Raw genomic sequence first — 16,091 nt, forward strand, 5'->3', positions numbered from 1 at the left:
GGCTGGTTCGCCTTCGAAGTTATGATCATTTTATTTCAATAAAATAGGGTTTTCAAGAAAAATGCGTTTTCCTTAAATTATTCTAACATTTTGTAAAATCAACCAAATATGCCTAATACTGAGACAATGTATGCTGAGTCAGCGGCCAAAAATTCATAGACGTTTAATTTGTGCTTTTAGAGCCGTTTTTCTAAAATTTAAAAACCAGCTATGCGATTAATTTTGAGATACACTGTATGTATTTCACATTCAGATGGAGAAAGAACGGTGATACACTTCATGCAGCAATCGAATGAATGATTTTTCAAAGCATATTTTGTTGGTGAAATGAAAACTCAATAATATTTGGTGAAATGAAAACTCAACAATAAAATGAAAACACCGTTCTTTCTCCAACTGAAGATATCAAAAAATTAAAACATTTTTTTTTAATTGTTCGTGCCTTTTTTATTTGAGGCACTTCTTTTCTGTTTCAGAAAAATGAACTTGATACAAATGAGAATTAGAGCAAATTGATAGTGATATCGGATAAAGAAAATGTGTATTCACTCCATTGTCTATACTAACATAAACATTAACCTTTCAGTACTCGCGCTGATGTACAAAGTTAGACACGAAAAAAATATATGTATATGTAAAATCTACTGACGTTTGAGCTCGCTCAACGTGAAACTAAACATGGTTCATGAAATTTAATACCCACGACCAATAGACCAATACATAAAAAAAAAATACTGAAAGATTATTAACTAAAAAGATAGATTCCCAAGATTCTGGGGCTTTGAAATTTGTGTAGAGTCTGAAAATAGAAATTTTCTTCGAAATTTGGGATTAATAACAATGTTTGTGATGCAAGATTTGGAGAAAAAATAGTTAAAATGTGAGAGTTTAAAAATTTCCCAAGATCAGAGATTTGATTAAAAAAAAATTACATTTATTAAATAGTCGTGCAGTCATAATTGTCAAGGCTCTGAGACTTGGAAGCATTTTAAGGGTTATAAAAAATTACAGCACAATCGACAGAATCTTGCGGACAACTATTGAGGAGGATTCCCACAAAGTTTTCGAAGGAGAACTTTTGAGCAGAATTTCCAGAATAATTCTGACAGAAGTCCTTAACAATTTGTTAGAAGAATTTGGAAGGATTTCTGAGGAGAAGATTGCGAGTTCTAAATTAAATTATTAGGTAATATTTGAAGAATTCCAAGAGAATTATGATGAGAATTCAACAAGACACAGAGTTCTAAGAGTGTTCTGGAAATAATTTAAACCATAGTGTGAAAGATTCATCAAATAACTCAAACAAAACCTATGGCAAAAAAAAAATGCTAATAATTAGAAAGAAATTCTTTATAATACTCCAAGGGGTTTCTAAATACTAAAGTAATTCCAAATTTCGAAAGATTTATGCTCTTTTGAATAGAGTTAAAAGAAAATTTTGAAAAGGATTTTAATGAAATCAAATTCTCCGAATAGGTTTAAGGGAATTCTAAGACGGATTTCAAACAATTTCTTAGAAGGGGTTTCAAGGAAATTCAAAAAGAATTCAACGGTAATTATTACGCAGAGTGTTTTCTGGTTAATTTAACATGAATTCTATAATAATACAGAGCAGGATTCCATGTTCATTCTGAAATTCATATCATGAAAATATTAAATAAAATTAAAACCCGATTAATTTATATACTTAGATATATATCATAACAATTAAGACAGGTAAGTTACTGTAGTATTTAAGTGGAGCACTTAGGTTAAAATGAAATGTAATTTACTTTGAATTTGGAACAAATAAAGAGTTAATAAAATGCAAAGTTTCATGCAAATTGGAAATGGTATAATTTTTCCGATTCGCTATTGGCTTGGAACTGCTTGGAAATGGTTAATTTTTAAATCCTTTGTGATTTTTTCTCGATGAGTCTAATAGTCATCCACCATCGACAGCGAAGTAGAACGTTAACGTTAACTTTTTGGCGATAACTCACTGATGAGACAACGAAAACTCATTCCCAAACTCATTCCCAAACTCATTCCCAAACTCCTCCCCTGATCCTTTCTTCAAAAATGTCAACCCTCTAACGCTATTGAGCATTTCAAATAGCCGAACTAAATAAAGAAAATGCCGCATACTGAATACTATGATAACAAGGATCAAAATGATTCAAAATCATCAGATAATCAGTTTTTCTCCAAAACATATCCCGATAATTCTTCTTTAAATGCTTGCAATAAAGCTTTCCATAAGCCAGGCTAAAATTAGGTGAGTATTTTGACAATTTTGGGACATATGCACCACTTATCTACTATCTCTTGAATACTTTTAATCATTTGGCTAAAAAGGCATAGATTAAATTTGACTAAAAAAAAACTCGATAGCGATAGCAATGTTCAGACAATTTTCTTATAGCATCAAAAATTGATTCTAGCTGAAATTTTAGTCATACTTTGCTTTTAAATTTCAGTTTCAGCATGCCGAATTTGGTCGAAAATTGTTGCCCTAGGTATGCTAAATTGATCTAAATATTGCCCAACAACATAGGGTATTCTCATTGGTTTTGACGAACGAGAGTTCTTTTTTCTTAACCATGTATCTATTTTCATCAGCAATCTGTTCAGGAAAAATCAAAGTTTAATTGAAATGCCTTCGTAGAATAATGTCATGCCAAGCAACGCTTTTGTGACGGCAAAAAACAAAAATGAGCCATCAAATGTGCTGCTAGTTCGATGTCGAAAGCAAAGACAAATCGTAAAAGACGCAACATACATAGCTTTTTTGTTGAAGTACTACTCTCAGAACATATGTACTACAGTAGCATTTGGAATGTTCAATTTTATAGCTAATGAAAAATAACTGTGGAGAGAGCTGAGATAGATCTAAGCCCTTGTTGTCGTATGACAATATCCGAAATGCAATGTGTACAATTCGACAAAAGAAACGATATCTTTCAAAACGAGCTTTGCTGCCGAAGACAACTTTACGGTGTCACCACTCATTTTACCATCGAGAAAAGTAGAGGAAAGAACTGAAACCGTTAACCGAGTTTATACACTGGCTTTTTTTTCCTGTAGGAAAGCATTCGAACTGATAGTGTTCGAACTCTCGGTGATAATCTACATCAAAAATAAAGAATTCACTCTATGCTCCAAGCGGTGGGCGGAATAATGTGGTTATCCGTTTATGACCGAGCATAAATTCGCCTAATTATACTAGATTTTTTATATTCCTCGGTGTGCTTTGCTTTTACGCAAACATTGTCTTCGATCAAGTGGGTTGCAGTGCAAATCATCCGTATGTTTGCAATAGTGATGCATTGAGGATGAGTAGGAACGAGGATTTTTGTTTGATGAACGGCTTCATTAGTAGTAAGTGATGGTTGTTCGCTTCTTTTGTGGGACAAGGTTTATCGTCGTTTACTCTTTTGTGTTCCAACAAGGGTCGGAAATATGACACCGTGTTTTTCCATTCCATGCCACCAATTGAGCATAAAGTCTTTTCATTAGGAAAAATAGTGAGACGCTAAATGATCTGACTTTTAAATTGTATTCTGCAAACTGCGTGTCACGATGTAAATAGTTGGGCGACATACGACAGTAACTGTTCAAAGCAGAGATGTTGCTTGTACAGTGTGTATGGTAGGATGAACGCTCCAATAGTTGCGGTATGTTAGAAGCGTTCGGTTCCTATAGTTGTGTATGGAGACTATAGAAATCTAACGCTTCTAACATACCGCAACTATAGGAACGTTTACCCTATACATTGCATAGTAGGGTGCTTGATTCTGTAAAAAGTATTTGCAATCATTAAGGCCATTCTCGGATCTCTCTTAGCTCAGTCGGTGAACGGACAGCTGTAAAACAAGACCATGCTGGATACGGCTGGGTTAGATTTCCGGTCCGTTATATACATTTTCGGGTTGAACAATTTCTCGACTTCCCTGGACCTAGTATGATTGTACTTTGAACACAATCTACTACAGTGGAGTTCCGGTTTTATCACGGTTCGCTTTTTGCACAGTCCGTTTATATAACGAGAAATGGTTCGTAAATATCACGTTTCGCTGAATTGAATAAGTTAGGGTAGAGAACTACTTCGGAAACTTCAAATAAATCCATGATTTCAGAGTTAACAGGTCAATTATGCGTTTGGTACGATACTTTAGTTAATAAGCTTCCGAACGAAGTCAATGAGAACGCGTGATATGAAGGTTTGTACCCCTTATTCCCAAACACAAAAGAAGCGCTCCCACCGAATCTTTTATCTTCATCCGATAGGCCGAAGTGAATTCATTGGCGTTTCAATGCGTTAGGTCGAGTTTAGAATCCGTAGGGCGAGTTTGGCGTCAAGAAGCAGTATTAGGCTTTTGACAATATCTCAACGATTGGTTTCTCTTTATCAAATCTTACGGTACATACGGAAAGGTAAATAAATTTGGAAGCCATCAGCAATAATAACATTCCGTTTGCTGCTAAACTGCGATAGATTAAGAAAGACTAAGTGCGGGTTGTGCTTAATAGGCCGGAAATGGGGTAGTTAACCTTATTTGAAAGCTAATATTTATCATTGATTTATTTAACCGCATATGTAAGTTAATCAAAAATATATTACTAATGCTTTGTGAAAAAAGGGGCGTATGTATTTTCATGAGCACTATATTTGAAAAAAAAAAAGTATAACTATTGATTGTACCGAAATGGTATCTAAGGATGAGTTGAAGAAAATTGATATTGAAACTTGAAAAAAATATACACTGAGAAAAATTATTGACGATTGGGTTCTTTAATTTTTGAAAAAAAAAGTTTTTATACACTATCGAAAAGAGCTTCGTTTTCTGAGCACAAAGATATTTTTTTCGAACCCATAGACTTTCATCTCGATTTTTAAATGAACAACAAGCAAAATAATAACTTCACTAATGAAGTAATGAAATTGGGTTGTTAAAGGAATGCTTAAATAAAACAGCAAAAAGGTTATCTTCCATTTAATTCCACTTAATTAAGTACTTATAAGGTTTTTGATAAGTCATTAGTGGGAATGACACTGATGAAGACTGCACATTGTAGTCAAAATACGTATCTGTCATGGATACCAAAATTAATTAAGTGGAATTAAATGCAAGATAACCTTTTTTTGTTGTTGTTTTAATTAAACATTTCGCTAACAACCCAATTTCATTACTTCATTATGATGACTACCAGGTCTTTGGGAATTTTCCCTGATCAGAGATTTGAATTTGTTTCCTCTGTTCGGGACATAAATCCACTGCGACCAGTTATTTGATCTATTGTGGTATACCCCGTGTCCTTTGTTCAGTGCATGTCGTATTACTCCAACACTATTGAGAAATGAAGAAGTAATCGGTTTTAATACAGTTGTCATTCTTGCCTTTATCGCAAGGATCCGACTTTAATTGTAAGGTCCCGCTCTTTATACCCTTTGGAGTGTTGGAACACCCTCCAAAGGCTCGCCCCTTTTGCAGTCAAAAACGAATTCCTTAGCAACAAAATCAAACAATAACACCGATCATAAACATGCATCAGAATCCTAGTCTTAACCACTTCAAACTAGAGAACAGCGAATAAAAGATAAGAAATCACGTAGATGAAAAATAACTACCTAACTCATTTTTTCCTTGTTTCAAGATCATCCTCGGTGTACAAAGCCGAGTTTTTTCACTATCAACAAGGCATACAAAGTAAAAAGGACTTATTTATTTTTTTTTTTTATTTATTTATTTATTTATTTATTTATTTCGTCAACCAACGTAGACTAGTACATATTAGAATACAGTTTTGTTTTCTTAAATTTATTTATTTATTTCGTCAACTTTGGACAAAAGGTTAAAAGTATAATTTTTTCTTTAATAAAAATTAAGCAGTGTCAGCTTTCCTATTTTTTATGAGTTATAATGCCTTATGGAGTAAAAATATTGTTTTAGTTTATGCCGAGACATTGTAAAGTCAATGGTTTCGCAGTATTGATTGTAAGAGGCCATCATGCGGTTTAATGGCCCATATTTTGCATAATTTGTGCGATGATGTTTTATGGCAAATAAATTTCGATTTCGGAGTTGCCGAGTAGGTGCATGGAAATTTAATTTTGATAAAAGTTCTGTGGAGTCAATGCGTTGCGAAACGATATCGTTTACAAATGAAACCATTGCATATTCACGACGCTCTTTTAATGTTTGTATGTTTATAAGCATGCAGCGTGCTTCATATGATGGAAGAGGAAATGATGTCCAACCTAATTTACGAAGAGCGTATAATAGAAATTGTTTTTGTACGGATTCTAATCTTTCTTCGTGCGTGATTGAAAAAGGAGACCATACAATGCTGCAATATTCCAGTATTGACCTCACATAGGCGATATATAGTGTTTTAATTGTGTATGGGTCCTGAAAGTTATAGCAAAAGCGCTTGATAAAGCCTAGCATGTTATTTGCCCTGTGAATAATTGTGTTGTAATGGTCTATGAAAGTTAGTTTAGAGTCTAAGATAATTCCTAAATCCCTAACTCTTTCACATTTTTCTACATTTTGATTTCCTAGTGCAATTGAAATATTTGAAGTTGTTCTTTTCCTGCTAAATGATATTAAGTTACATTTTTTTACATTCAATTCTAGTAGACTTTTTTTGCACCATATGTAGAATATGTGTATTTAATTCCGGAATATATTGATGTCTTCTTCATTTCTTATTTCTAAAAAGAGCTTCATGTCGTCGGCATAAATAAACAATTTAAGTTTTTTGAGAATGAAAGAAATGTCGTTTACGTATAGAATAAAAAGAAGAGGTCCCAAATGAGAGCCTTGGGACGCCTGAAGTGACTTGAATTGGACTCGATTTCTTTCCGTTGAATTTAATTATTTGTTGGCGGTTAGTTAAATATGATTCAAGCCATTTTAGGAGCCCTGACTCAATTCCAATTTTTTGCAATTTAAAAAGTAGCATTGGTATGTCTATGCGGTCAAATGCCTTGCTAAAGTCTGTATAGAGAGCTTCTACGTGGTTTCCATTATCCATTGCATTCAATGAATAGTCTATAAATTCAAGTAAATTTGTCGAGGTCGAGCGACCCTTGAAAAAGCCGTGTTGCATGTCAGTAATTCTATTTTTGATTTGGAGAAATAATTTTTCGTTGACAATTGCCTCGAAAAGTTTAGGAATGCAAGAGATAATGGCTATACCACGATAATTACGTACGTCAGATTTTCGGCCAGATTTAAAGATAGGCCCTAGGAATGAGCTTTTCCATGTTTTTGGGAAGATTCCAGATTCCAGGGACATATTAAAAATCCAGAACAATGGAGCAGTGAGTTCCATTGCTAGACATTTAATAAAAACTGGAGGAATTCCGTCAGGTCCAGGACCTTTTGAGGCGTCTAAATTTTTTAAAGCCTGCAAAATATCCTGCACTTGAAGTTGATTGAGGCCAATGTCCCTTGAAAATTCTGGAAAAAATGCAAAATAATCGCGGCCGCGATCTTCTTCAGAAAATGTCGTATAAATTTCTTGAAAATTTTTTGCAAACAGATTGCAGTTTTTTTCCGAGCTATCACCGACATTTTCGTCGAGTTGCATTATTGAAGGAAAATTGTCAGATTTTAATTTGGTTTTTACGTAATTAAAGAAGTTCTTTGGACAGGACTTTATTTCAAGTTCTGTTTTTGCATTATATTCTTCAAATGCAGTACTGATAGCTAAATTCAGTTTATCGCATATATCCAAATAAATTAATAAATTATTACTACTATTGTGTTTTTTATAAATTTTATGTGCTTTTTGCTTCCGATTTTTCAAGTTTTTTATTTGTCTGTATACCAGACTGGATTTTGTGTGTTTCTGCTGCGTCTTTTTTTCTTCAAAGGAATTTTTTCCGAAATTATTTCTGTTAAAATTTGGTAGAACACGTCTATACCAATTTCGACATTTCCTACATTCCTTAAAATTAATTGCCAATTGACACTGTTTAATTTAAATTTTATTTTTTCGTAGTCTGCTAATTTGTATTCAAAGACTTCTTCGTATTCGCAGTCGTTGGGTCTTTGGTTTTCATGCACAAATAAAGAATATTCAATTGCTGTGTGAAACGCTTCATTTTTCCACAGTGGATTTAGTGATTCGGTCACACAGAAATCTTCATAAATATTCGTTAGTAAAAAGTCCAAATAGCAATTTTGTTGGACTAAGATGTGTTCCTTTGATTACAAAACAAATCTGTTCCCCTAGTTTGAAGTAGTTCGAACCAGGCTTCGGTGGTAGATCTAAATGCCAGTAACGCACAACGAAAAGGTAATCTACCAAGCGTTACTGGGCAAGAGATTTGAATAGATTTTTCACCTTTACTTTACTTGAATCTTTGGTTTTTATTAGTTAGGTAGGTTCCGATTCTAATAAAAGTTCATTATTATAAGTGATTCCGCACTGTTAAGGAGAACAGTACCAAAAAAAAAAAAAATTAAGCACAATTTAGTGGTCCTCATAACCTCTCAAATAGATGAATAGAAATGAGAATTAAGAGCATGCTGCGGTTGTCATATAATTTCTTTATCAAACTAATGTTTAAGACCATAAGTGTATAAGCAATGAATGGAAACCTCTGCGATTCCATATCTGTATCCACACAAATTCTCTCAATGGTATACACATAATTGAACGGTAAATTGTATAGATCAATGGGTTAACTGTCAAATAGTTGAAGTGTATCTCAACTTGGTCCATTATATCTCATGTGGATCTCCGTGCTTTATTTTCAGGTGTCAAGGAGTTTGCTATCATAGTAATGTTCATACAAATGTCAATGGTTGCAACCCCTCTATTTATTTAAATACATAGAGTGATTCAATGAAATCATTTATTAAAGTATACTCGCGTTTTTCATCGGAAAAGGGCTCCTCTTTTTTTTTTTTTTTGAAAACCAAAATTTCATATATCCCAATATTATCGTACAGTTGAAAACCGGAAAACCCCACACGCGAAAAACGATTTGACTTTTGTGCTGTACGTTATTATGTGGTGTTTACATCTGTGCGGATTTACTAGCACTAGTGTACTAGCCAACTAGCACGAATTTAAGTTGCTCCTGAAATCTCATGCTGATGCCCTGTTTACATTATGCTGGTTACTTTTTTGCACAGTGCTAGTACACTAGCGCTAGCAAATCCGAACAGTTGTAAACATCACATTAAACATATTGTCGGACAGAGTGCGTTGTATTCGCCCAATGATGCGCTATAATGCGCACTATGTCCGATGTTATGTTTAACGTACGGAACAAGAGTAAAATCGAATGTCGTGTGTGTGAGGTTTCCCGGTGGTCAACTTGACCGACAATACCATTTTTGCATTCCTATCTTGTATGGTAACTTACCACTTACCAGATATTCAGATAAATTTTCTAAGCCGGTACGCCGCTTCATTATCGGGAGATCCTATATTCAATGCCACCAGTCTTGTGAGCGGTCCCTGTAATCGACACATTTTCTTTGATAACACTAGTTTACAAAACAACATAAGAAGTGTGAACTTTAGTGGTTGACCAACGTTTCTAATGCAAAATCCTACGCTGAATTCAATGCCGTGGTCAGAAAAAATTAAAGTAGAGCCATTTTTGAGATATACAAAAATTTGGTTTTTTGAATTTTGGACAAAAGTACGATTACTAAAATGTCAATAACTTTGGAACTAATGCACCAATTTTAAAACTTTTTTTTATGAAAGTGAAGCTAAATAAATTTGCTATCGTTCACTAGAATATTATGTCTTAATTAAAAATTTAATTTTGAAGTCATTTAAAAATTTACAGCATTTTTTTTTATTTTTCCTGCGAATTTTCCATAAAAATCTTGTTTTAATCAACATTTTTAATGGGATAAAAAGATTCAAAAAATCATTCCATAATTTATTCTTAAAGTCCATTAAAAACTGGAGAAAATGAGTCTTTAATGGATGAAATCGGTTGGAAATTGCCGAAGTTATGAAATTTTTTGTAAAATAATGGAAATTGAATGTTCCTAGATTGGCCGTTGTCTCGCTCCTAGGTTCATGCACCACTTCCAGTAAGCCTTTCTGCGGACGTGTACTCATACGGTACATTTCACTAACACTACCAGCTGTCACCCAAAATTAAATGGGATATTTTCAACAATATAATTTACGCTAGTGTTTGTGAGACCGCTCGGCGAGAACCTAACGCAACCAACTCAATTTGACAGCTTTCTTTCTTTAACATTGCTTAACGATGTATACGACAAAACGTGAATTCAAGTGTAAAAATGATCCTCAAAAGTTTTGTTACGCGTGTGGCAACTATATATTTACAAAATCGGTCAATTTCACTGCTTCGTTGCAAACTGCATACAGGCTTTATTTTAAAATTGATCCTGGAGACTTTGACGAACCATGGATTCCAAAAGTATTATGTAGTTCGTGCAAAACGTGCTTGGCTAGGTGGATGTCAGGCGCAAGGTAAATTGATTTTTTGAATAACTTTCATATAAACAATTTATGTACAGCATGGTAGAGCTTTGTTCTTTCCTGATCGACATTATCTTACTTCATCTATTTTTGATAAGTGTTAATGTCTTACTTACTAACTCACTTATTTGTTATCTGTCAGTCGCTATTTGTCCTTTGACATGCCCACCATATGGCGTCGACCGTTTTGTCATGCAACGGATTGTTATTTCTGCTTGACAAAAGTTAAGCAACAAGGACGTCACAAAACAGTTGAGTATCCACAAGTGGCTTCTATGACAAAACCTGTTCCACATTCTAGTTCGGTCCCGTATCCTGTTTATCCAAAGCGGAAACGAGCGCCCTCTGTTGAATCGACCGTTACAAAAAGTGAGGAGGAATTTAAGGAGGAATGCGAGGAAGACTTCGAGGTGGAATTGGAAAGAAACCCAAAACTGTTTACACAATCCGAATTTAATGATTTGGTGCGAGATCTCGACTTATCGAAGGAGAAATCCGAATTGCTGGCATCACGCTTGAAAGAACACAACATGCTGAGCAAGGAGGTCAAAATTTCTTGTCACAGGAATCGTCACAAGAAATTTGACAAATATTATTCTACAAAGGACAAGGCATGTTTTTGCCATGACGTAAACGGCTTGTTTGAAGAGTTTTGTGAGCCATATGATCCAGCTGAATGGCGTTTATTCATCGATAGCAGCAAGTTGAGCTTGAAAGCCGTTTTACTGCAACAAGGGAATGAGAAACCTTCTATTCCATTAGCTCATGCCGTTAATATGAAGGAAACGTATGAATCAATGGCTCTATTGCTCAATTTGATAAATTACAATCAACACAATTGGAAAATTTGTTCCGATCTTAAAGTGGTTGCCATGTTGACTGGATTGCAACAGGGATACACAAAATATATGTGTTTTTTGTGTAAATGGGACAGTCGAGCTCGTAAGGAACACTACGTCCGAAAAGATTGGCCAAAACGGGATAATTTCACAATTGGTAAAGACAACGTTAAAAATGATCCTCTTGTGGTAAAAGAACGCATAATACTTCCACCACTACATATAAAACTTGGGCTATTCAAAAATTTCGTCAAAGCGTTGCAAAAAGAAGGGCCGGCATTCCAGTACTTGAAATCAGTATTTCCAAATTTATCTGACGCAAAGATAAAGGAAGGTGTATTTGTTGGCCCACAGATCAAAAAACTGCTCAATGATTCCGCATTCAATACAGTTTTGACACCAGATGAGGAAGAAGCGTGGAAATCGTTCCAGCGTGTTGTCACAACCTTTTTAGGAAATTTCAGAAGCCCAGATTATGAGGAAGCCGTTGATGAATTGCTCAAAAATTATGAGAAAATAGGTATAAATCAAAAATATTGTGTTTGTTGCATATAATTAATTTCAAATCCTTTTATTTCACTGAACATAGGTGTGAATATGTCTTTGAAGATACATTTCCTACATTCTCACATGGATTTTTTCCCGGAAAATCTTGGTGACGAGAGTGATGAGCACGGCGAACGTTTTCACCAACAAATGAAGATGATGGAACGTCGTTACCAAGGGTTTTGGGATGAAGCAATGATGGGTGACTATTGTTGGTTTCTGATTCGAGAAACAAGTTCAAAACATCGAAGACAAAGGCATTCGATTCTCAATAATTTTTAATAAAACCTAAATAAATTTCTTTTGTATCAACTCGGTTTTAAATCCTGATATGCCTTAATCAAATTGATATGTAGAGAAAAAAATCTCCCATGAAAACTTTACATGCGATTTGGATGCTTACAACGACACCTAGAAAAGGAACTCTAAAGCTGTTGTATTTCAGCAACATTTTTTAATGTTTTACAAAAATGCTCATAACTTCGACAATTTCCAACCGATTTCATCCATTAAAGGCTCATTTTCTCCGGTTTTGAATGGACTTTAAGAATAAATTATGGAATGATTTTTTGAATCTTTTTATCCCATTAAAAATGTTGATTAAAACAAGATTTTTATGGAAAATTCGCAGGAAAAATTAAAAAAAATGCTGTAAATTTTTAAATGACTTCAAAATTAAATTTTTAATTGAGGCATAATATTCTAATAAACGATAGCAAATTTATTAAGCTTCATTTTCATAAAAAAGATTTAAAATTGACGCAATAGTTCCAAAGATATTGATATTTTAGTAATCGTACTTTTGTCCGAAATTCAAAAAATCAAAAATTTTGTATATCTAAAAAATGGCTCTACTTTAATTTTTTCTGACCACGGCATTGAATTCAGCGTAGAATTTTGCATTGGAAATGATCACCACCTTACCGAGTTCAAAAATGCTGTAAACTAGTGTAATCGACCGCCGTCGCCGTCCGACACTTGCAAAACAAGCTATCATAATACAGTACCAAACTAAAATGCCATATGACAGTCTCTTTCATAAGACACTGTCGCCAAAGACCGTCACGAATGTAATTTTAAGTTTTAATAATATTAATAAGAGCTGCTGATGTTGTGCTTCTATGAATTCTGAAAATAGCAAGCAATGATGTCCTAGCAATAACATTTCTGATCAGAAATGGTTTAATTTACACCAAATTTAGGAATTAGAACGAATCACACATGTAATACATGTCACAAGGCAATTTTTGCCGAGCGAGTGTAGTAAAAAAACGTCAACTGTTTCAACCCCTGATTGCCACAATCCATTTAAAAACGTCTTAGCTGCATTCGTTATTATTTTGGCCTGTACATTGTTCATCATAGGCATCATTGCTTGTCTCTTCAATGTCAAATCTAGATTTCGATAAATTATTGAACATTTCTCTTAGACTCACCACAACATCTAATATCTAATCTGTAAATATTAACATTCGTATCTTTAATAGATGTAAAACGATTTATCACCGTCCGTTTTTATATACATATAGTATGTACAATATATCACACTACACTTTAAGATAATTTTGCCACGTAAAGATGCTCCATACCTGGGTGGAATGACGCACAAACTCTGGGAGTCTCCTTAACCACAACCATGTTTTTTTTCTGTAATCAAAAAACGGACGAAATAAAGTCATCCCGAGGCTGTTTCATATATCAACCAGTATCCTAATGCACCCCACAAAACCGAGATATAATTTAAAATACCGTTCCCGTCAAGGTAAGGAAGCCGTCCAACACTGTGGTTAGATGTTTCCTTTGCGGAAAATAAATTGCGCCTAATTTAATCACCACCAGATACGTATCTAAACCATGCCATGTACGCTGATATTCGTCATCCTAACGTAATTGATGTTGGTTGAAAATATGTACTATCATCATGCGACATGTCAAATTCGACGGTAACACACATAATTTTGAATGGTGTTGCTCTGCTAATCAGATATGTAATAAGCGAAAGTCGTCAACAAGCAAAACATTTCTGTACAAAAACATCTCATAAGATAACACTACAATCGTGTTGAAGAATAATTTACCATAGGGAGCAACTGTTGCAGTGCACCGGTTGTTACAAAAGGCACATTAATTCTTGTACAGTTGGTTGGATTACTGGATGCTTTACGTAGAGGAGCTGCAGACGCCAGATGAGTACATGATAGTGAATTAAACTGACCTCATTAACATCTCTATTGGGATGCTGATAACAATAATTATCTTCTCGTTCCACCGAAACAAACTGTCCGTCGTAGAAGCGAATGTGCTTCGATGATTTGAGACTAAATACCATGCAAAACAGATGTTATGGTCAGTAATTTTTAGTGTACAATTCTTCAAGATTTTATAATAATGATTAATCCCTACACCTCGTCATCGGTCGGAATTTCGATGTTCGATTTGAAAATGATGCTCTAGATAAAAAATGAATTAATGTATGCTGTAAGTTTTAATCTCACCCAGCGTTGCCAGATTTACCGATTTATCGGTATTTGTACCGATTTTCGAGCTTGATACCGATATACAGATAAGACTTCTTAGAATACCTTTTAGATTCTATACCGATTTATACCGATTTTTTAATAATCCAAAAATGTAAGAGATAACTATTGTGAAAGATTTTCCAGCCTTCAATTGCTCAAGACCTTCTTCTTATTCTTTTTATTCGCACATCAAGCTTATTGCTTAGTGCATATTACAACATTAATTACACGGTTTTTACGCGGTTTTTTTAGTCGGTTTTTTTAAACGGTTTTTCGCGATTTACACGTACAAATTTACACAATTTCTCGACAATAATACAACCTATCGACTTGATTCTAATCACATTATCCGTTTCAAGCTATAGGTAATCGAATGGCATACTTAAACAATCACAATTTTTTTATGTAAATACAGAAATTTTTAAAATATGTATATATGGACTATAGCATGCTATAATTACAAATGGCATCAAAATCCGAATTTTTAAAAAACATTTAAGATGTGAAAAATCAAAATCTCGCAGGTTTTTTTTACAAGGTTTTTTTTTTGCAAGGTACATATCCCCTGTGTAAAAAAAGACCTGAGTGTAGCTTATTGCGTGCTCTCAACTTAGTGTTCTAAATTCACTTCCCCAGTTATTAATTTCGATGCCAATATACCAATGCATGAATATTGTGTGGCAATACTCTATGCCCAGGGAAGTTGTAAAAATGTCCAACTCGAAAGATTCCGTTGACCGGACCGGGAATCGAACCCGCCCCCTCCGGCTTGGTAATATCATAGAGGTAACTCTAAGACTAGATGATCCCGAAGAAACGTGCTCAACTTTTTGGCTCAGCTCTAGTACTATCTTCGGTCCCAAGCTAATCGATGCACTCCTCGAAACGTAGGAAAATCCACGAACCCCTCATTTTATCTGTCAAACTTTCAAAGCGAATCAAAACATACATAGTGTAGTACTAGAATTTCGACTAGAATGGGGTACGTTAATCGATTTACTTGGGACCAATAGGCTAGTCAAGTAGTGAGCCAATTTTAAATCGTTAGTTTCCACCGGTTGGTAATATCAGGCCTTTATTGACCAAAACCTTATTCCTCCTTAAAATTGTCTTATGCTAGTGTTTCCAGTTTATCGCCGTTTTTGGATACCCATGAATCGAGAAATAGCTGATGGCTCATTAATGGGAATCGGCAAATACTTTTATCTTTTATGTGACCATAAAGGTTCATCAGAAACGCTTTTTCTCAAAGTGACGTCTAAGATAAAGTTGTTGAGAAAAATATGTCAAAAAAATGTAAATCTGAATAGGGTAAATGATGGCTTCGGCAGCCATCGACTATTTTCGGCAACCACAATTTAAACGTTAATTTAGCTTTATTTTCTCACTAAAACACTTCGCTGAATGTATTCAAACGATTCCTTAGTCTTTCAGGTTCAATCCTAATACATTTTCACGACTGATAAAACCTGTTATGTCATGTGTTTCTTCAAATGAAACATAAGCACATGAAAATACGGCTGATTTCGAGTTGCCGATAATAGAACAACTGGTTAACACACAGTTTAAACGGAAAGGTTGCCGAAGTAAAAGAGGCTGCCGACAATAGTCACACTCACCTGAAAAGTTTGGAGCGCCTTAAAAACGTTTTCAAACCGTTTTGGACAGTTCTGTCGATTGAAATGGATAGAGTAGCTAGCAGCAGATAAATGTA

At 34.5% G+C, this 16,091-nt stretch overlaps 1 protein-coding gene across 1 annotated transcript in view; it reads left to right on the forward strand.

Annotated features, from left to right (window-relative positions):
* Mip (Myoinhibiting peptide precursor) overlaps positions 1-16,091 on the forward strand; it is a 50,224-nt gene that overhangs the window by 7,080 nt on the left and 27,053 nt on the right. The gene's annotated exons all lie outside the window — the stretch shown is intronic.

This window comes from Ochlerotatus camptorhynchus, unplaced genomic scaffold, assembly GCF_037179485.1.
Source record: "Ochlerotatus camptorhynchus isolate MF236.1 unplaced genomic scaffold, CSIRO-AGI_Acam_v1.1 ptg000794l, whole genome shotgun sequence".
NCBI classification, from domain to species: Eukaryota; Metazoa; Arthropoda; class Insecta; order Diptera; family Culicidae; genus Ochlerotatus; species Ochlerotatus camptorhynchus.